This window comes from Narcine bancroftii, chromosome 7, assembly GCF_036971445.1.
Source record: "Narcine bancroftii isolate sNarBan1 chromosome 7, sNarBan1.hap1, whole genome shotgun sequence".
Taxonomy (NCBI): domain Eukaryota; kingdom Metazoa; phylum Chordata; class Chondrichthyes; order Torpediniformes; family Narcinidae; genus Narcine; species Narcine bancroftii.
This window is the reverse complement of record NC_091475.1, coordinates 129,526,329-129,546,355: the sequence shown is the minus strand read 5'-3', so window position 1 is coordinate 129,546,355 and position 20,027 is coordinate 129,526,329.

Genomic DNA, 20,027 nt, shown 5'->3' with positions numbered 1-20,027 from the left:
CATCTCTGTTTCACCGCCTTTGATTCGCCACCTCTGATTCCCCATATCTGATTCCCCGCCTCTATTTCCCCGCCTCTGATTCCCTGCCTCTGATTCCCAACCTCTGATTCCACACCTCTGATTCCCCATATCTGATTCCCCGCCTCTGTTTCCCCGCCTCTGATTCCCTGCCCCTGTCTCCCCATATCTGATTCCCTGCCTCTGATTCCCCAACTCTGATTCGCCGCCTCTGATTTCCCGTGTTTGATTCCCTGCCTCTGATTCCCCGCCTCTGATTCCCCATCTCTGATTCACCGCCTTTGATTCGCCACCTCTGATTCCACATATCTGATTCCCCACCTCTGTTTCCCCACCTCTGATTCCCCGCCTCTGATTCTCCATATCTCATTCCCCGCCTCTGAATCCCCATCTCTGATTCCCGGACTCTGATTCCCCACCTCTGATTCCCGGCCTCTTATTCCCAGCATCTGATTCCCGGCCTCTGATTCCCGGCCTCTGATTCCCCGCTTCTGATTCTGATTCCCTGCCTCTGATTCCCCATCTCTGATTCCGCACATCTGATTCCCTGCCTCTGATTCCCCACCTCTGATTCCCCATATCGGATTTCCCGCCTCTGTTTCCCCATATCTAATTCCCAACCTCTGATGCCCCAAATCAGATTCCCTGCCTCTGATTCCCCGCGTTCTATTCCCTGCCTCTGATTCCCCGCCTGTGATTCCCCATCTCTGATTCACCACCTCTGATTCCCCACCTCTGATTCCCCATATCTAATTCCCCGCCTCTGTTTGCCCGCCTCAGATTCCCCGCCTCTGTTTCCCCATATCTGATTCCCCGCCTCTGAATCCCCAACTCTGATTCACTGCCTCTTATTCCCCAGCTCTGATTCCCCGCCTTTGATTCCCCCCGTCTGATTCCCAGCCTCTGAATCCCCGTGTCTGATTTCCTGCCTCTGATTCCCCGCCTCTGATTCCCCATCTCTGATTAACAGCCTCTGATTCCCCACCTCTGATTCCCCATCTCTGATTCCGCACATCTGATTCCCTGCCTCTGATTCCCCGACTCTGATCCCCACCTCTGATTCCCCAGCTCTGATTCCCCGCCTCTGATTCCCCAACTCTGATTCCCCGCCTCTGATTCCCCAGCTCTGATTCCCCGCCTCTGATTCCCCGTGTTTGATTCCCTGCCTCTGATTCCCTGCCTCTGATTCCCCATCTCTGATTCAACGCCTTTGATTCGCCACCTCTGATTCCCATATCTGATTCCTCGCCTCTGTTTCCCCGCCTCTGATTCCCCGCCTCTGATTCCCCATATCTCATTCCCCGCCTCTGATTCCCCATCTCTGATTCCCGGACTCTGATTCCCCACCTCTGATTCCCGGCCTCTTATTCCCGGCATCTGATTCGGCCTCTGATTCCCGGCCTCTGATTCCATGCTTCTGATTCCCCATCTCTGATTCCGCAAATCTAATTCCCTGCCTCTGATTCCCCACCTATGATTCCCCATATCTGATTCCCCGCCTCTGTTTCCCCGCCTCTGATTCCCCGCCTCTGTTTCCCAATATCTAAGTCCCCGCCTCTGATTCCCCAGCTCTGATTCCCCGCCTCTGATTCCCCGCATCTGATTCCCTGCATCTGATTCCAAGCCTCTGAATCCCCATCTCTGATTCCCGGACTCTGATTCCCCACCTCTGATTCCCGGCCTCTTATTCCCAGCATCTGATTCCCGGCCTCTGTTTCCCCGCCTCTGATTCCCCGCCTCTGATTCCCCATATCTCATTCCCCGCCTCTGATTCCCCATCTCTGATTCCCGGACTCTGATTCCCCACCTCTGATTCCCGGCGTCTTATTCCCGGCATCTGATTCCGGCCTCTGATTCCCTGCCTCTGATTCCCCGACTCTGATCCCCACCTCTGATTCCCCAGCTCTGATTCCCCGCCTCTGATTCCCCAACTCTGATTCCCCGCCTCTGATTCCCCAGCTCTGATTCCCCGCCTCTGATTCCCCGTGTTTGATTCCCTGCCTCTGATTCCCCGCCTCTGATTCCCCATCTCTGATTCAACGCCTTTGATTCACCACCTCTGATTCCCATATCTGATTCCTCGCCTCTGTTTCCCCGCCTCTGATTCCCCGCCTCTGATTCCCCATATCTCATTCTCCGCCTCTGATTCCCCATCTCTGATTCCCGGACTCTGATTCCCCACCTCTGATTCCCGGCCTCTTATTCCCGGCATCTGATTCCGGCCTCTGATTCCCGGCCTCTGATTCCATGCTTCTGATTCCCCATCTCTGATTCCGCAAATCTAATTCCCTGCCTCTGATTCCCCACCTATGATTCCCCATATCTGATTCCCCGCCTCTGTTTCCCCACCTCTGATTCCCCGCCTCTGTTTCCCCATATCTAAGTCCCCGCCTCTGATTCCCCAACTTTGATTCCCCACCTCTGATTCCCCAGCTCTGATTCCCCGCCTCTGATTCCCCACATCTGATTCCATGCATCTGATTCCCAGCCTCTGATTCCCAGCCTCTGATTCCCAACCTCTGATTCCCCACCTCTGATCCCCATATCTGATTCCCCGCCTCTGTTTCCCCGCCTCTGATTCCCCGCCTCTGTTTCCCCATATCTGATCCCCGCCTCTATTTGCCCGCCTCTGATTCCCCGCCTCTGATTCCCCATATCTGATTCCCCGCCTCTGAATCCCCAACTCTGATTCCCTGCCTCTAATTTCCCAGCTCTGATTCCCCGCCTCTGATTCCCCGCGTCTGATTACCGGCTTCTGATTCCCCGCCTCTGATTCCCCATCTCTGATTCACAACCTCTGATTCCCCACCTCTGATACACCATATCTGATTCCCCGCCTCTGTTTCACCGCCTCTGATTCCCCACCTCTGATTCCCAATATCTGATTCCCTGCCTCTGATTCCCCACCTCTGATTCCCCGCCTCTGATTCGCCAGCTATGATTCCCCGCCTCTTATTCCCCGCGTCTGATTCCCTGCCTCTGATTCCCCGCCTCTGATTCCACATCTCTGATTCACCACCTCTGATTCCCCGCGTCTGATTCCCTGCCTCTGATTCCCCATCTCTGATTCCCCATCTCTGATTCCCCAATTCTGATTCCCCTCCTCTGATTCCCCGTGTTTGATTCCCTGCCTCTGATTCCCGGCCTCTGATTCCCCATCTCTGATTCACCGCCTTTGATTCGCCACCTCTGATTCGCCATATCTGATTCCCCGCCTCTGTTTCCCCGCCTCTGATTCCCCGCCTCTTATTCCCCATATCTAATTCCCCGCCTCTGAATCCCCATTTCTGATTCCCGGACTCTGATTCCCCACCTCTGATTTCCGGCCTCTTATTCCCGGCATCTGATTCCGGCCTCTGATTCCCGGCATCTGATTCCCTGCTTCTGATTCTGATTCCCTGCCTTTGATTCCCCATCTCTGATTCCGCACATCTGATTCCCTGCCTCTGATTCCCCATCTCTGATTCCCCATATCTGATTCCCCGCCTCTGTTTCCCCGCCTCTGATTCCCCGCCTCTGTTTCCCAATATCTAAGTCCCCCCTCTGATTCCCCAGCTCTGATTCCCCGCCTCTGATTCCCCGCATCTGATTCCCTGCATCTGATTCCAAGCCTCTGATTCCCTGCCTCTGATTCCCAACCTCTGATTCCCCACCTCTGATTCCCCATATCTGATTCCCAGCCTCTGTTTCCCCGCCTCTGATTCCCCGCCTCTGTTTCCCCATATCTGATTCCACGCCAATGATTCCCCGTGTTTGATTCCCCGCCTCTGATTCCCTGCCTCTGATTCCCCATCTCCGATTCCGCACATCTGATTCCCTGCCTCTGATTCCCCGCCTCTGATTCCCCGCCTCTGATTCCCTGCCTCTGATTCCCAACCTCTGATTCCCCACCTCTGATTCCCCGTGTTTGATTCCCCTCCTCTGTTTCCCCGCCTCTGATTCCCCGCCTCTGATTCCCCAACTCTAATTCCCCGCCTCTGATTCCCCATATATGATTCCCCGCCTCTGTTTCCCCGCCTCTGATTCCCCGCCCCTGTTTCCCCATATCTGATTCCCTGCCTCTGATTCCCCAACTTTGATTCCCAGCCTCTGATTCCCCAGCTCTGATTCACCGCCTCTGATTCCCCGTATTTGATTCCTTGCCTCTGATTCCCCGCCTCTGATTCCCCATCTCTGATTCACCGCCTTTGATTCGCCACCTCTGATTCCCCATATCTGATTCCCCACCTCTGTTTCCCCGCCTCTGATTCCCCGCCTCTGATTCTCCATATCTCATTTCCCGCCTCTGATTCCCCACCTCTGATTCCCGGCCTCTTATTCCCAAAATCTGATTCCAGGCCTCTGATTCCCGGCCTCTGACTCCCCGCTTCTGATTCTGATTCCCTGCCTCTGATTCCCCATCTATGATTCCGCACATCTGATTACCTGCCTCTGATTCCCCACCTCTGATTCCCCATATCTGATTCCCCGCCTCTGTTTCCACGCCTCTGATTCCCCACCTCTGATTCCCCATATCTGATTCCCCAGCTCTGATTTCCCGCCTCTGATTCCCCGCATCCGATTCCCCATATCTGATTCCCCGCCTCTGTTTCCCCACCCCTGATTCCCCACCTCTGTTTCCCCATATCTGATTCCCCGCCTCTGTTTCCCCGCCCCTGATTCCCCGCCTCTGTTTCCCCATATCTGATTCCCCGCCTCTGATTCCCAACTATGATTCCCCGCCTCTTATTCCCCAGCTCTGATTCCCTGCCTCTGATTCCCCGCGTCTGATTCCCTGCCTCTGATTCCCCATCTCTGATTCCCCATCTCTGATTCCCCAATTCTGATTCCCCTCCTCTGATTCCCCGTGTTTGATTCCCTGCCTCTGATTCCCGGCCTCTGATTCCCCATCTCTGATTCACTGCCTTAGATTCGCCACCTCTGATTCGCCATATCTGATTCCCCGCCTCTGTTTCCCCGCCTCTGATTCCCCGCCTCTTATTCCCCATATCTCATTCCCCGCCTCTGAATCCCCATCTCTGATTCCCGGACTCTGATTCCCCACCTCTGATTTCCGGCCTCATATTCCCGGCATCTGATTCCGGTCTCTGATTCCCGGCATCTGATTCCCTGCTTCTGATTCTGATTCCCTGCCTTTGATTCCCCATCTCTGATTCCGCACATCTGATTCCCTTCCTCTGATTCCCCATCTCTGATTCCCCATATCTGATTCCCCGCCTCTGTTTCCCCGCCTCTGATTCCCCGCCTCTGTTTCCCAATATCTAAGTCCCCGCCTCTGATTCCCCAGCTCTGATTCCCCGCCTCTGATTCCCCGCATCTGATTCCCTGCATCTGATTCCAAGCCTCTGATTCCCTGCCTCTGATTTCCAACCTCTGATTCCCCACCTCTGATTCCCCATATCTGATTCCCAGCCTCTGTTTCCCCGCCTCTGATTCCCCGCCTCTGTTTCCCCATATCTGATTCCCAGCCTCTGATTCCCCGCCTCTGATTCCCCGCCTCTGATTCCCTGCCTCTGATTCCCAATCTCCGATTCCGCACATCTGATTCCCTGCCTCTGATTCCCCGCCTCTGATTCCCCGCCTCTGATTCCCTGCCTCTGATTCCCAACCTCTGATTCCCCACCTCTGATTCCCCGTGTTTGATTCCCCGCCTCTGTTTCCCCGCCTCTGATTCCCCGCCTCTGATTCCCCAACTCTAATTCCCCGCCTCTGATTCCCCATATATGATTCCCCGCCTCTGTTTCCCCGCCTCTGATTCCCCGCCCCTGTTTCCCCATATCTGATTCCCTGCCTCTGATTCCCCAACTTTGATTCCCAGCCTCTGATTCCCCAGCTCTGATTCCCCGCCTCTGATTCCCCGTGTTTGATTCCCTGCCTCTGATTCCCCGCCTCTGATTCCCCGCCTCTGATTCCCTGCCTCTGATTCCCAACCTCTGATTCCCCACCTCTGATTCCCCGTGTTTGATTCCCCGCCTCTGTTTCCCCGCCTCTGATTCCCCGCCTCTGATTCCCCAACTCTAATTCCACGCCTCTGATTCCCCATATATGATTCCCCGCCTCTGTTTCCCCGCCTCTGATTCCCCGCCCCTGTTTCCCCATATCTGATTCCCTGCCTCTGATTCCCCAACTTGATTCCCAGCCTCTGATTCCCCAGCTCTGATTCCACGCCAATGATTCCCCGTGTTTGATTCCCTGCCTCTGATTCCCCGCCTCTGATTCCCCATCTCTGATTCACCGCCTTTGATTCGCCACCTCTGATTCCCCATATCTGATTCCCCACCTCTGTTTCCCCGCCTCTGATTCCCCGCCTCTGATTCTCCATATCTCATTTCCCGCCTCTGATTCCCCACCTCTGATTCCCGGCCTCTTATTCCCAGCATCTGATTCCAGGCCTCTGATTCCCGGCCTCTGACTCCGCGCTTCTGATTCTGATTCCCTGCCTCTGATTCCCCATCTCTGATTCCGCACATCTGATTACCTGCCTCTGATTCCCCACCTCTGATTCCCCATATCTGATTCCCCGCCTCTGTTTCCACGCCTCTGATTCCCCATCTCTGATTCCCCATATCTGATTCCCCAGCTCTGATTTCCCGCCTCTGATTCCCCGCATTTGATTCCCCATATCTGATTCCCCGCCTCTGTTTCCCCGTCCCTGATTCCCCGCCTCTGTTTCCCCATATCTGATTCCCCGCCTCTGTTTCCCCGCCCCTGATTCCCCGCCTCTGTTTCCCCATATCTGATTCCCCGCCTCTGATTCCCAACTATGACTCCCCGCCTCTTATTCCCCAGCTCTGATTCCCTGCCTCTGATTCCCCGCGTCTGATTCCCTGCCTCTGATTCCCCATCTCTGATTCCCCATCTCTGATTCCCCAATTCTGATTCCCCTCCTCTGATTCCCCGTGTTTGATTCCCTGCCTCTGATTCCCGGCCTCTGATTCCCCATCTCTGATTCACCGCCTTAGAATCGCCACCTCTGATTCGCCATATCTGATTCCCCGCCTCTGTTTCCCCGCCTCTGATTCCCCGCCTCTTATTCCCCATATCTCATTCCCCGCCTCTGAATCCCCATCTCTGATTCCCGGACTCTGATTCCCCACCTCTGATTTCCGGCCTCTTATTCCCGGCATCTGATTCCGGGCTCTGATTCCCGGCATCTGATTCCCTGCTTCTGATTCTGATTCCCTGCCTTTGATTCCCCATCTCTGATTCCGCACATCTGATTCCCTGCCTCTGATTCCCCATCTCTGATTCCCCATATCTGATTCCCCGCCTCTGTTTCCCCGCCTCTGATTCCCCGCCTCTGTTTCCCAATATCTAAGTCCCCGCCTCTGATTCCCCAGCTCTGATTCCCCGCCTCTGATTCCCCGCATCTGATTCCCTGCATCTGATTCCAAGCCTCTGATTCCCTGCCTCTGATTCCCAACCTCTGATTCCCCACCTCTGATTCCCCATATCTGATTCCCAGCCTCTGTTTCCCCGCCTCTGATTCCCCGCCTCTGTTTCCCCATATCTGACTCCCGGCCTCTGATTCCCCGCCTCTGATTCCCCGCCTCTGATTCCCTGCCTCTGATTCCCCATCTCCGATTCCGCACATCTGATTCCCTGCCTCTGATTCCCCGCCTCTGATTCCCCGCCTCTGATTCCCCGTGTTTGATTCCCCGCCTCTGTTTCCCCGCCTCTGATTCCCCGCCTCTGATTCCCCAACTCTAATTCCCCGCCTCTGATTCCCCATATATGATTCCCCGCCTCTGTTTCCCCGCCTCTGATTCCCCGCCCCTGTTTCCCCATATCTGATTCCCTGCCTCTGATTCCCCAACTTTGATTCCCATCCTCTGATTCCCCAGCTCTGATTCCCCGCCTCTGATTCCCCGTGTTTGATTCCCTGCCTCTGATACCCCGCATCTTATTCCCCATCTCTGATTCACCGCCTTTGATTCGCCACCTCTGATTCCCCATATCTGATTCCCCACCTCTGTTTCCCCGCCTCTGATTCCCAGCCTCTGATTCTCCATATCTCATTTCCCGCCTCTGATTCCCCACCTCTGATTCCCGGCCTCTTATTCCCAGCATCTGATTCCAGGCCTCTGATTCCCGCCCTCTGACTCCCCGCTTCTGATTCTGATTCCCTGCCTCTGATTCCCCATCTCTGATTCCGCACATCTGATTACCTGCCTCTGATTCCCCGCCCCTGTTTCCCCATATCTGATTCCCTGCCTCTGATTCCCCAACTTTGATTCCCAGCCTCTGATTCCCCAGCTCTGATTCCCCGCCTCTGATTCCCCGTGTTTGATTCCCTGCCTCTGATTCCCCGCCTCTGATTCCCCGCCTCTGATTCCCTGCCTCTGATTCCCAACCTCTGATTCCCCACCTCTGATTCCCCGTGTTTGATTCCCCGCCTCTGTTTCCCCGCCTCTGATTCCCCGCCTCTGATTCCCCAACTCTAATTCCACGCCTCTGATTCCCCATATATGATTCCCCGCCTCTTTTTCCCCGCCTCTGATTCCCCGCCCCTTTTTCCCCATATCTGATTCCCTGCCTCTGATTCCCCAACTTGATTCCCAGCCTCTGATTCCCCAGCTCTGATTCCCCGCCTCTGATTCCCCGTGTTTGATTCCCTGCCTCTGATTCCCCGCCTCTGATTCCCCATCTCTGATTCACCGCCTTTGATTCGCCACCTCTGATTCCCCATATCTGATTCCCGACCTCTGTTTCCCCGCCTCTGATTCCCCGCCTCTGATTCTCCATATCTCATTTCCCGCCTCTGATTCCCCACCTCTGATTCCCGGCCTCTTATTCCCAGCATCTGATTCCAGGCCTCTGATTCCCGGCCTCTGACTCCCCGCTTCTGATTCTGATTCCCTGCCTCTGATTCCCCATCTCTGATTCCGCACATCTGATTACCTGCCTCTGATTCCCCACCTCTGATTCCCCATATCTGATTCCCCGCCTCTGTTTCCACGCCTCTGATTCCCCATCTCTGATTCCCCATATCTGATTCCCCAGCTCTGATTTCCCGCCTCTGATTCCCCGCATCCGATTCCCCATATCTGATTCCCCGCCTCTGTTTCCCCGCCCCTGATTCCCCGCCTCTGTTTCCCCATATCTGATTCCCCGCCTCTGTTTCCCCGCCCCTGATTCCCCGCCTCTGTTTCCCCATATCTGATTCCCCGCCTCTGATTCCCAACTATGATTCCCCGCCTCTGATTCCCCAGCTCTGATTCCCTGCCTCTGATTCCCCGCGTCTGATTCCCTGCCTCTGATTCCCCGATTCCCCATCTCTGATTCCCCAATTCTGATTCCCCTCCTCTGATTCCCCGTGTTTGATTCCCTGCCTCTGATTCCCGGCCTCTGATTCCCCATCTCTGATTCACCGCCTTAGATTCGCCACCTCTGATTCGCCATATCTGATTCCCCGCCTCTGTTTCCCCGCCTCTGATTCCCCGCCTCTTATTCCCCATATCTCATTCCCCGCCTCTGAATCCCCATCTCTGATTCCCGGACTCTGATTCCCCACCTCTGATTTCCGGCCTCTTATTCCCGGCATCTGATTCCGGGCTCTGATTCCCGGCATCTGATTCCCTGCTTCTGGTTCTGATTCCCTGCCTTTGATTCCCCATCTCTGATTCCCCGCATCCGATTCCCCATATCTGATTCCCCGCCTCTGTTTCCCCACCCCTGATTCCCCGCCTCTGTTTCCCCATATCTGATTCCCCGCCTCTGTTTCCCCGCCCCTGATTCCCCGCCTCTGTTTCCCCATATCTGATTCCCCGCCTCTGATTCCCAACTATGATTCCCCGCCTCTTATTCCCCAGCTCTGATTCCCTGCCTCTGATTCCCCGCGTCTGATTCCCTGCCTCTGATTCCCCATCTCTGATTCCCCATCTCTGATTCCCCAATTCTGATTCCCCTCCTCTGATTCCCCGTGTTTGATTCCCTGCCTCTGATTCCCGGCCTCTGATTCCCCATCTCTGATTCACTGCCTTAGATTCGCCACCTCTGATTCGCCATATCTGATTCCCCGCCTCTGTTTCCCCGCCTCTGATTCCCCGCCTCTTATTCCCCATATCTCATTCCCCGCCTCTGAATCCCCATCTCTGATTCCCGGACTCTGATTCCCCACCTCTGATTTCCGGCCTCATATTCCCGGCATCTGATTCCGGTCTCTGATTCCCGGCATCTGATTCCCTGCTTCTGATTCTGATTCCCTGCCTTTGATTCCCCATCTCTGATTCCGCACATCTGATTCCCTTCCTCTGATTCCCCATCTCTGATTCCCCATATCTGATTCCCCGCCTCTGTTTCCCCGCCTCTGATTCCCCGCCTCTGTTTCCCAATATCTAAGTCCCCGCCTCTGATTCCCCAGCTCTGATTCCCCGCCTCTGATTCCCCGCATCTGATTCCCTGCATCTGATTCCAAGCCTCTGATTCCCTGCCTCTGATTCCCAACCTCTGATTCCCCACCTCTGATTCCCCATATCTGATTCCCAGCCTCTGTTTCCCCGCCTCTGATTCCCCGCCTCTGTTTCCCCATATCTGATTCCCAGCCTCTGATTCCCCGCCTCTGATTCCCCGCCTCTGATTCCCTGCCTCTGATTCCCAATCTCCGATTCCGCACATCTGATTCCCTGCCTCTGATTCCCCGCCTCTGATTCCCCGCCTCTGATTCCCTGCCTCTGATTCCCAACCTCTGATTCCCCACCTCTGATTCCCCGTGTTTGATTCCCCGCCTCTGTTTCCCCGCCTCTGATTCCCCGCCTCTGATTCCCCAACTCTAATTCCCCGCCTCTGATTCCCCATATATGATTCCCCGCCTCTGTTTCCCCGCCTCTGATTCCCCGCCCCTGTTTCCCCATATCTGATTCCCTGCCTCTGATTCCCCAACTTTGATTCCCAGCCTCTGATTCCCCAGCTCTGATTCCCCGCCTCTGATTCCCCGTGTTTGATTCCCTGCCTCTGATTCCCCGCCTCTGATTCCCCGCCTCTGATTCCCTGCCTCTGATTCCCAACCTCTGATTCCCCACCTCTGATTCCCCGTGTTTGATTCCCCGCCTCTGTTTCCCCGCCTCTGATTCCCCGCTTCTGATTCCCCAACTCTAATTCCACGCCTCTGATTCCCCATATATGATTCCCCGCCTCTGTTTCCCCGCCTCTGATTCCCCGCCCCTGTTTCCCCATATCTGATTCCCTGCCTCTGATTCCCCAACTTGATTCCCAGCCTCTGATTCCCCAGCTCTGATTCCACGCCAATGATTCCCCGTGTTTGATTCCCTGCCTCTGATTCCCCGCCTCTGATTCCCCATCTCTGATTCACCGCCTTTGATTCGCCACCTCTGATTCCCCATATCTGATTCCCCACCTCTGTTTCCCCGCCTCTGATTCCCCGCCTCTGATTCTCCATATCTCATTTCCCGCCTCTGATTCCCCACCTCTGATTCCCGGCCTCTTATTCCCAGCATCTGATTCCAGGCCTCTGATTCCCGGCCTCTGACTCCCCGCTTCTGATTCTGATTCCCTGCCTCTGATTCCCCATCTCTGATTCCGCACATCTGATTACCTGCCTCTGATTCCCCACCTCTGATTCCCCATATCTGATTCCCCGCCTCTGTTTCCACGCCTCTGATTCCCAATCTCTGATTCCCCATATCTGATTCCCCAGCTCTGATTTCCCGCCTCTGATTCCCCGCATCCGATTCCCCATATCTGATTCCCCGCCTCTGTTTCCCCGCCCCTGATTCCCCGCCTCTGTTTCCCCATATCTGATTCCCCGCCTCTGTTTCCCCGCCCCTGATTCCCCGCCTCTGTTTCCCCATATCTGATTCCCCGCCTCTGATTCCCAACTATGATTCCCCGCCTCTGATTCCCCAGCTCTGATTCCCTGCCTCTGATTCCCCGCGTCTGATTCCCTGCCTCTGATTCCCCATCTCTGATTCCCCATCTCTGATTCCCCAATTCTGATTCCCCTCCTCTGATTCCCCGTGTTTGATTCCCTGCCTCTGATTCCCGGCCTCTGATTCCCCATCTCTGATTCACCGCCTTAGATTCGCCACCTCTGATTCGCCATATCTGATTCCCCGCCTCTGTTTCCCCGCCTCTGATTCCCCGCCTCTTATTCCCCATATCTCATTCCCCGCCTCTGAATCCCCATCTCTGATTCCCGGACTCTGATTCCCCACCTCTGATTTCCGGCCTCTTATTCCCGGCATCTGATTCCGGGCTCTGATTCCCGGCATCTGATTCCCTGCTTCTGATTCTGATTCCCTGCCTTTGATTCCCCATCTCTGATTCCGCACATCTGATTCCCTGCCTCTGATTCCCCATCTCTGATTCCCCATATCTGATTCCCCGCCTCTGTTTCCCAGCCTCTGATTCCCCGCCTCTGTTTCCCAATATCTAAGTCCCCGCCTCTGATTCCCCAGCTCTGATTCCCCGCCTCTGATTCCCCGCATCTGATTCCCTGCATCTGATTCCAAGCCTCTGATTCCCTGCCTCTGATTCCCAACCTCTGATTCCCCACCTCTGATTCCCCATATCTGATTCCCAGCCTCTGTTTCCCCGCCTCTGATTCCCCGCCTCTGTTTCCCCATATCTGACTCCCGGCCTCTGATTCCCCGCCTCTGATTCCCCGCCTCTGATTCCCTGCCTCTGATTCCCCATCTCCGATTCCGCACATCTGATTCCCTGCCTCTGATTCCCCGCCTCTGATTCCCCGCCTCTGATTCCCCGTGTTTGATTCCCCGCCTCTGTTTCCCCGCCTCTGATTCCCCGCCTCTGATTCCCCAACTCTAATTCCCCGCCTCTGATACCCCATATATGATTCCCCGCCTCTGTTTCCCCGCCTCTGATTCCCCGCCCCTGTTTCCCCATATCTGATTCCCTGCCTCTGATTCCCCAACTTTGATTCCCATCCTCTGATTCCCCAGCTCTGATTCCCCGCCTCTGATTCCCCGTGTTTGATTCCCTGCCTCTGATACCCCGCCTCTTATTTCCCATCTCTGATTCACCGCCTTTGATTCGCCACCTCTGATTCCCCATATCTGATTCCCCACCTCTGTTTCCCCGCCTCTGATTCCCAGCCTCTGATTCTCCATATCTCATTTCCCGCCTCTGATTCCCCACCTCTGATTCCCGGCCTCTTATTCCCAGCATCTGATTCCAGGCCTCTGATTCCCGCCCTCTGACTCCCCGCTTCTGATTCTGATTCCCTGCCTCTGATTCCCCATCTCTGATTCCGCACATCTGATTACCTGCCTCTGATTCCCCGCCCCTGTTTCCCCATATCTGATTCCCTGCCTCTGATTCCCCAACTTTGATTCCCAGCCTCTGATTCCCCAGCTCTGATTCCCCGCCTCTGATTCCCCGTGTTTGATTCCCTGCCTCTGATTCCCCGCCTCTGATTCCCCGCCTCTGATTCCCTGCCTCTGATTCCCAACCTCTGATTCCCCACCTCTGATTCCCCGTGTTTGATTCCCCGCCTCTGTTTCCCCGCCTCTGATTCCCCGCCTCTGATTCCCCAACTCTAATTCCACGCCTCTGATTCCCCATATATGATTCCCCGCCTCTTTTTCCCCGCCTCTGATTCCCCGCCCCTTTTTCCCCATATCTGATTCCCTGCCTCTGATTCCCCAACTTGATTCCCAGCCTCTGATTCCCCAGCTCTGATTCCCCGCCTCTGATTCCCCGTGTTTGATTCCCTGCCTCTGATTCCCCGCCTCTGATTCCCCATCTCTGATTCACCGCCTTTGATTCGCCACCTCTGATTCCCCATATCTGATTCCCGACCTCTGTTTCCCCGCCTCTGATTCCCCGCCTCTGATTCTCCATATCTCATTTCCCGCCTCTGATTCCCCACCTCTGATTCCCGGCCTCTTATTCCCAGCATCTGATTCCAGGCCTCTGATTCCCGGCCTCTGACTCCCCGCTTCTGATTCTGATTCCCTGCCTCTGATTCCCCATCTCTGATTCCGCACATCTGATTACCTGCCTCTGATTCCCCACCTCTGATTCCCCATATCTGATTCCCCGCCTCTGTTTCCACGCCTCTGATTCCCCATCTCTGATTCCCCATATCTGATTCCCCAGCTCTGATTTCCCGCCTCTGATTCCCCGCATCCGATTCCCCATATCTGATTCCCCGCCTCTGTTTCCCCGCCCCTGATTCCCCGCCTCTGTTTCCCCATATCTGATTCCCCGCCTCTGTTTCCCCGCCCCTGATTCCCCGCCTCTGTTTCCCCATATCTGATTCCCCGCCTCTGATTCCCAACTATGATTCCCCGCCTCTGATTCCCCAGCTCTGATTCCCTGCCTCTGATTCCCCGCGTCTGATTCCCTGCCTCTGATTCCCCGATTCCCCATCTCTGATTCCCCAATTCTGATTCCCCGTGTTTGATTCCCTGCCTCTGATTCCCGGCCTCTGATTCCCCATCTCTGATTCACCGCCTTAGATTCGCCACCTCTGATTCGCCATATCTGATTCCCCGCCTCTGTTTCCCCGCCTCTGATTCCCCGCCTCTTATTCCCCATATCTCATTCCCCGCCTCTGAATCCCCATCTCTGATTCCCGGACTCTGATTCCCCACCTCTGATTTCCGGCCTCTTATTCCCGGCATCTGATTCCGGGCTCTGATTCCCGGCATCTGATTCCCTGCTTCTGATTCTGATTCCCTGCCTTTGATTCCCCATCTCTGATTCCGCACATCTGATTCCCTGCCTCTGATTCCCCATCTCTGATTCCCCATATCTGATTCCCCGCCTCTGTTTCCCCGCCTCTGATTCCCCGCCTCTGTTTCCCAATATCTAAGTCCCCGCCTCTGATTCCCCAGCTCTGATTCCCCGCCTCTGATTCCCCGCATCTGATTCCAAGCCTCTGATTCCCTGCCTCTGATTCCCAACCTCTGATTCCCCACCTCTGATTCCCCATATCTGATTCCCAGTCTCTGTTTCCCCGCCTCTGATTCCCCGCCTCTGTTTCCCCATATCTGATTCCCGGCCTCTGATTCCCCGCCTCTGATTCCCCGCCTCTGATTCCCTGCCTCTGATTCCCCATCTCCGATTCCGCACATCTGATTCCCTGCCTCTGATTCCCCGCCTCTGATTCCCCGCCGCTGATTCCCCGTGTTTGATTCCCCGCCTCTGTTTCCCCGCCTCTGATTCCCCGCCTCTGATTCCCCAACTCTAATTCCCCGCCTCTGATTCCCCATATATGATTCCCCGCCTCTGTTTCCCCACCTCTGATTCCCCGCCCCTGTTTCCCCATATCTGATTCCCTGCCTCTGATTCCCCAACTTTGATTCCCAGCCTCTGATTCCCCAGCTCTGATTCCCCGCCTCTGATTCCCCGTGTTTGATTCCCTGCCTCTGATACCCCGCCTCTGATTCCCCATCTCTGATTCACCGCCTTTGATTCGCCACCTCTGATTCCCCATATCTGATTCCCCACCTCTGTTTCCCCGCCTCTGATTCCCCGCCTCTGATTCTCCATATCTCATTTCCCGCCTCTGATTCCCCACCTCTGATTCCCGGCCTCTTATTCCCAGCATCTGATTCCAGGCCTCTGATTCCCGGCCTCTGACTCCCCGCTTCTGATTCTGATTCCCTGCCTCTGATTCCCCATCTCTGATTCCGCACATCTGATTACCTGCCTCTGATTCCCCACCTCTGATTCCCCATATCTGATTCCCCGCCTCTGTTTCCACGCCTCTGATTCCCCATATCTGATTCCCCAGCTCTGATTTCCCGCCTCTGATTCCCCGCATCCGATTCCCCATATCTGATTCCCCGCCTCTGTTTCCCCGCCCCTGATTCCCCGCCTCTGTTTCCCCATATCTGATTCCCCGCCTCTGATACCCAACTATGATTCCCCGCCTCTGATTCCCCAGCTCTGATTCCCTGCCTCTGATTCCCCGCGTTCTATTCCCTGCCTCTGATTCCCCGCCTGTGATTCCCCATCTATGATTCACCACCTCTGATTCCCCACCACTGATTCCCCATATCTAATTCCCCGCCTCTGTTTGCCCGCCTCTGATTCCCCGCCTCTGTTTCCCCATATCTGATTCCCCGCCTCTGAATCCCCAACTCTGATTCCCTGCCTCTGATTCCCCAGCTTCATTCCCCGCCTTTGATTCCCCCCGTCTGATTCTCAGCCTCTGAATCCTCGTGTCTGATAACCTGCCTCTGATTCCTCGCCACTGATTCCCCATCTCAGATACACCGCCTCTGATTCCCCACCTCTGATTCCCCATCTCTGATTCCGCACATCCGATTCGCTGGCTCTGATTCCCCGACTCTGATTTTCCACCTCTGATTCCCCAGCTCTGATTCCCCGCCTCTGATTCCCCAACTCTGATTCCCCGCCTCTGATTCCACAGCTCTGATTCCCCGCCTCTGATTTCCCGTGTTTGATCCCCTGCCTCTGATTCCCCGCCTCTGATTCCCCATCTCTGATTCACCGCCTTTGATTCGCCACCTCTGATTCCCCATATCTGATTCCTCGCCACTGTTTCCCCGCCTCTGATTCCCCGCCTCTGATTCCCCATATCTCACTCCACGCCTCTGAATCGCCAGCTATGATTCCCCGCCTCTGATTCCCCGCGTCTGATTCCCTGCCTCTGATTCCCCGCCTCTGATTCCACATCTCTGATTCACCACCTCTGATTCCCCGCGTCTGATTCCCCGCATCTGATTCCCCATCTCTGATTCCCCATCTCTGATTCCCCAATTCTGATTCCCCGCCTCTGATTCCCCAGCTCTGATTCCTCGCCTCTGATTCCCTTCCTCTGATTCCCAACCTCTGATTCCCCACCTCTGATTTCCCATATTGATTCCCTGCGTCTGATTCCCCGCCTCTGATTCCCCAACTCTGATTCCCCGCCTCTGATTCCCCAGCTCTGATTCCCCACCTCTGATTCCCCGTGTTTGATTCCCTGCCTCTGATTCCCGGCCTCTGATTCCCCATCTCTGATTCACCGCCTTTGATTCGCCACCTCTGATTCCCCATATCTGATTCCCCGCCTCTGTTTCCCCGCCTCTGATTCCCCGCCTCTGATTCCCCATATCTCATTCCCCGCCTCTGAATCCCCATCTCTGATTCCCGGACTCTGATTCCCCACCTCTGATTCCCGGCCTCTTATTCCCGGCATCTGATTCCGGCCTCTGATTCCCGGCCTCTGATTCCCTGCTTCTGATTCTGATTCCCTGCCTCTGATTCCCCATCTCTGATTCCGCACATCTGATTACCTGCCTCTGATTCCCCACCTCTGATTCCCCATATCTGACTCCCCGCCTCTGTTTCCCCGCCTCTGATTCCCCGCCTCTGTTTCCCAATATCTAAGTCCCCGCCTCTGATTCCCCAACTCTGATTCCCCACCTCTGATTCCCCAGCTCTGTTTCCCCGCCTCTGATTCCCCGCATCTGATTCCCTGCATCTGATTCCAAGCCTCTGATTCCCTGCCTCTGATTCCCAACCTCTGATTCCCCACCTCTGATTCCCCATATCTGATTCCCCGCCTCTGTTTCCCCGCCTCTGATTCCCCACCTCTGTTTCCCCATATCTGATTCCCGGCCTCTGATTCCCCGCCTCTGATTCCCCGCCCCTGAATCCCTGCCTTTGATTCCCCATCTCCGATTCCGCACATCTGATTCCCTGCCTCTGATTCCCCGCCTCTGATTCCCCGTCTCTGATTCCCTGCCTCTGATTCCCAACCTCTGATTCCCCACCTCTGATTCCCCATATCTGATTCCCCGCCTCTGTTTCCCCGCCTCTGATTCCCCTCCTCTGATTCCCCAACTCTAATTCCCCACCTCTGATTCCCCAGCTCTGATTCCCCGTGTTTGATTCCCTGCCTCTGATTCCCTGCCCTGATTCCCCATCTCTGTTTCACCGCCTTTGATTCGCCACCTCTGATTCCCCATATCTGATTCCCCGCCTCTGTTTCCCCGCCCCTGATTCCCTGCCTCTGATTCCCAACCTCTGATTCCACACCTCTGATTCCCCATATCTGATTCCCCGCCTCTGTTTCCCCGCCTCTGATTCCCTGCCCCTGTTTCCCCATATCTGATTCCCTGCCTCTGATTCCCCAACTCTGATTCCCCGCCTCTGATTCCCCAGCTCTGATTCCCCGCCTCTGATTTCCCGTGTTTGATTCCCTGCCTCTGATTCCCCGCCTCTGATTCCCCATCTCTGATTCACCGCCTTTGATTCGCCACCTCCGATTCCACATATCTGATTTCCTGCCTCTGATTCCCCATCTCCGATTCCGCACATCTGATTCCCTGCCTCTGATTCCCCGCCTCTGATTCCCCGCCTCTGATTCCCTGCCTCTGATTCCCAACCTCTGATTCCCCACCTCTGATTCCCCGTGTTTGATTCCCACATCTGTTTCCCCGCCTCTGATTCCCCGCCTCTGATTCCCCAACTCTAATTTCCCGCCTCTGATTCCCCATATCTGATTCCCCGCCTCAGTTTCCCCGCCTCTGATTCCCCGCCCCTGTTTCCCCATATCTGATTCCCTGCCTCTGATTCCCCAAATTTGATTCCCAGCCTCTGATTCCCCAGCTCTGATTCCCCGCCTCTGATTCCCCGTGTTTGATTCCCTGCCTCTGATTCCCCGCCTCTGATTCCCCATCTCTGATTCACCGCCTTTGATTCGCCACCTCTGATTCCCCATATCTGATTCCCCACCTCTGTTTCCCCGCCTCTTATTCCCCGCCTCTGATTCTCCATATCTCATTCCCCGCCTCTGAATCCCCATCTCTGATTCCCGGACTCTGATTCCCCACCTCTGATTCCCGGCCTCTTATTCCCAGCATCTGATTCCAGGCCTCTGATTCCCGGCCTCTGACTCCCCGCTTCTGATTCTGATTCCCTGCCTCTGATTCCCCATCTCTGATTCCGCACATCTGATTCCCATTATCTGATTCCCCGCCTCTGTTTCCACGCCTCTGATTCCCCACCTCTGATTCCCCATATCTGATTCCCCAGCTCTGATTTCCCGCCTCTGATTCCCCGCATCCGATTCCCCATATCTGATTCCCCGCCTCTGTTTCACCGCCCCTGATTCACCGCCTCTGTTTCCCCATATCTGATTCCCCGCCTCTGATTCCCAACTATGATTCCCCGCCTCTGATTCCCCAGCTCTGATTCCCTGCCTCTGATTCCCCGCGTTCTATTCCCTGCCTCTGATTCCCCGCCTGTGATTCCCCATCTATGATTCACCACCTCTGATTCAACACCACTGATTCCCCACATCTAATTCCCCGCCTCTGTTTGCCCGCCTCTGATTCCCCGCCTCTGTTTCCCCATATCTGATTCCCCGCCTCTGAATCCCCAACTCTGATTCCCTGCCTCTGATTCCCCAGCTTCATTCCCCGCCTTTGATTCCCCCCGTCTGATTCCCAGCCTCTGAATCCTCGTGTCTGATAACCTGCCTCTGATTCCTCGCCACTGATTCCCCATCTCAGATTCACCGCCTCTGATTCCCCACCTCTGATTCCCCATCTCTGATTCTGCACATCCGATTCGCTGGCTCTGATTCCCCGACTCTGATTCCCCACCTCTGATTCCCCAGCTCTGATTCCCCGCCTCTGATTCCCCAACTCTGATTCCCCGCCTCTGATTCCACAGCTCTGATTCCCCGCCTCTGATTCCCCGTGTTTGATCCCCTTCCTCTGATTCCCCGCCTCTGATTCCCCATCTCTGATTCACTGCCTTTGATTCGCCACCTCTGATTCCCCATATCTGATTCCTCGCCACTGTTTCCCCGCCTCTGATTCCCCGCCTCTGATTCCCCATATCTCATTCCCCGCCTCTGATTCGCCAGCTATGATTCCCCGCCTCTGATTCCCCGCGTCTGATTCCCTGCCTCTGATTCCCCGCCTCTGATTCCACATCTCTGATTCACCACCTCTGATTCCCCGCGTCTGATTCCCCGCCTCTGATTCCCCATCTCTGATTCCCCATCTCTGATTCCCCAATTCTGATTCCCCGCCTCTGATTCCCCAGCTCTGATTCCTCGC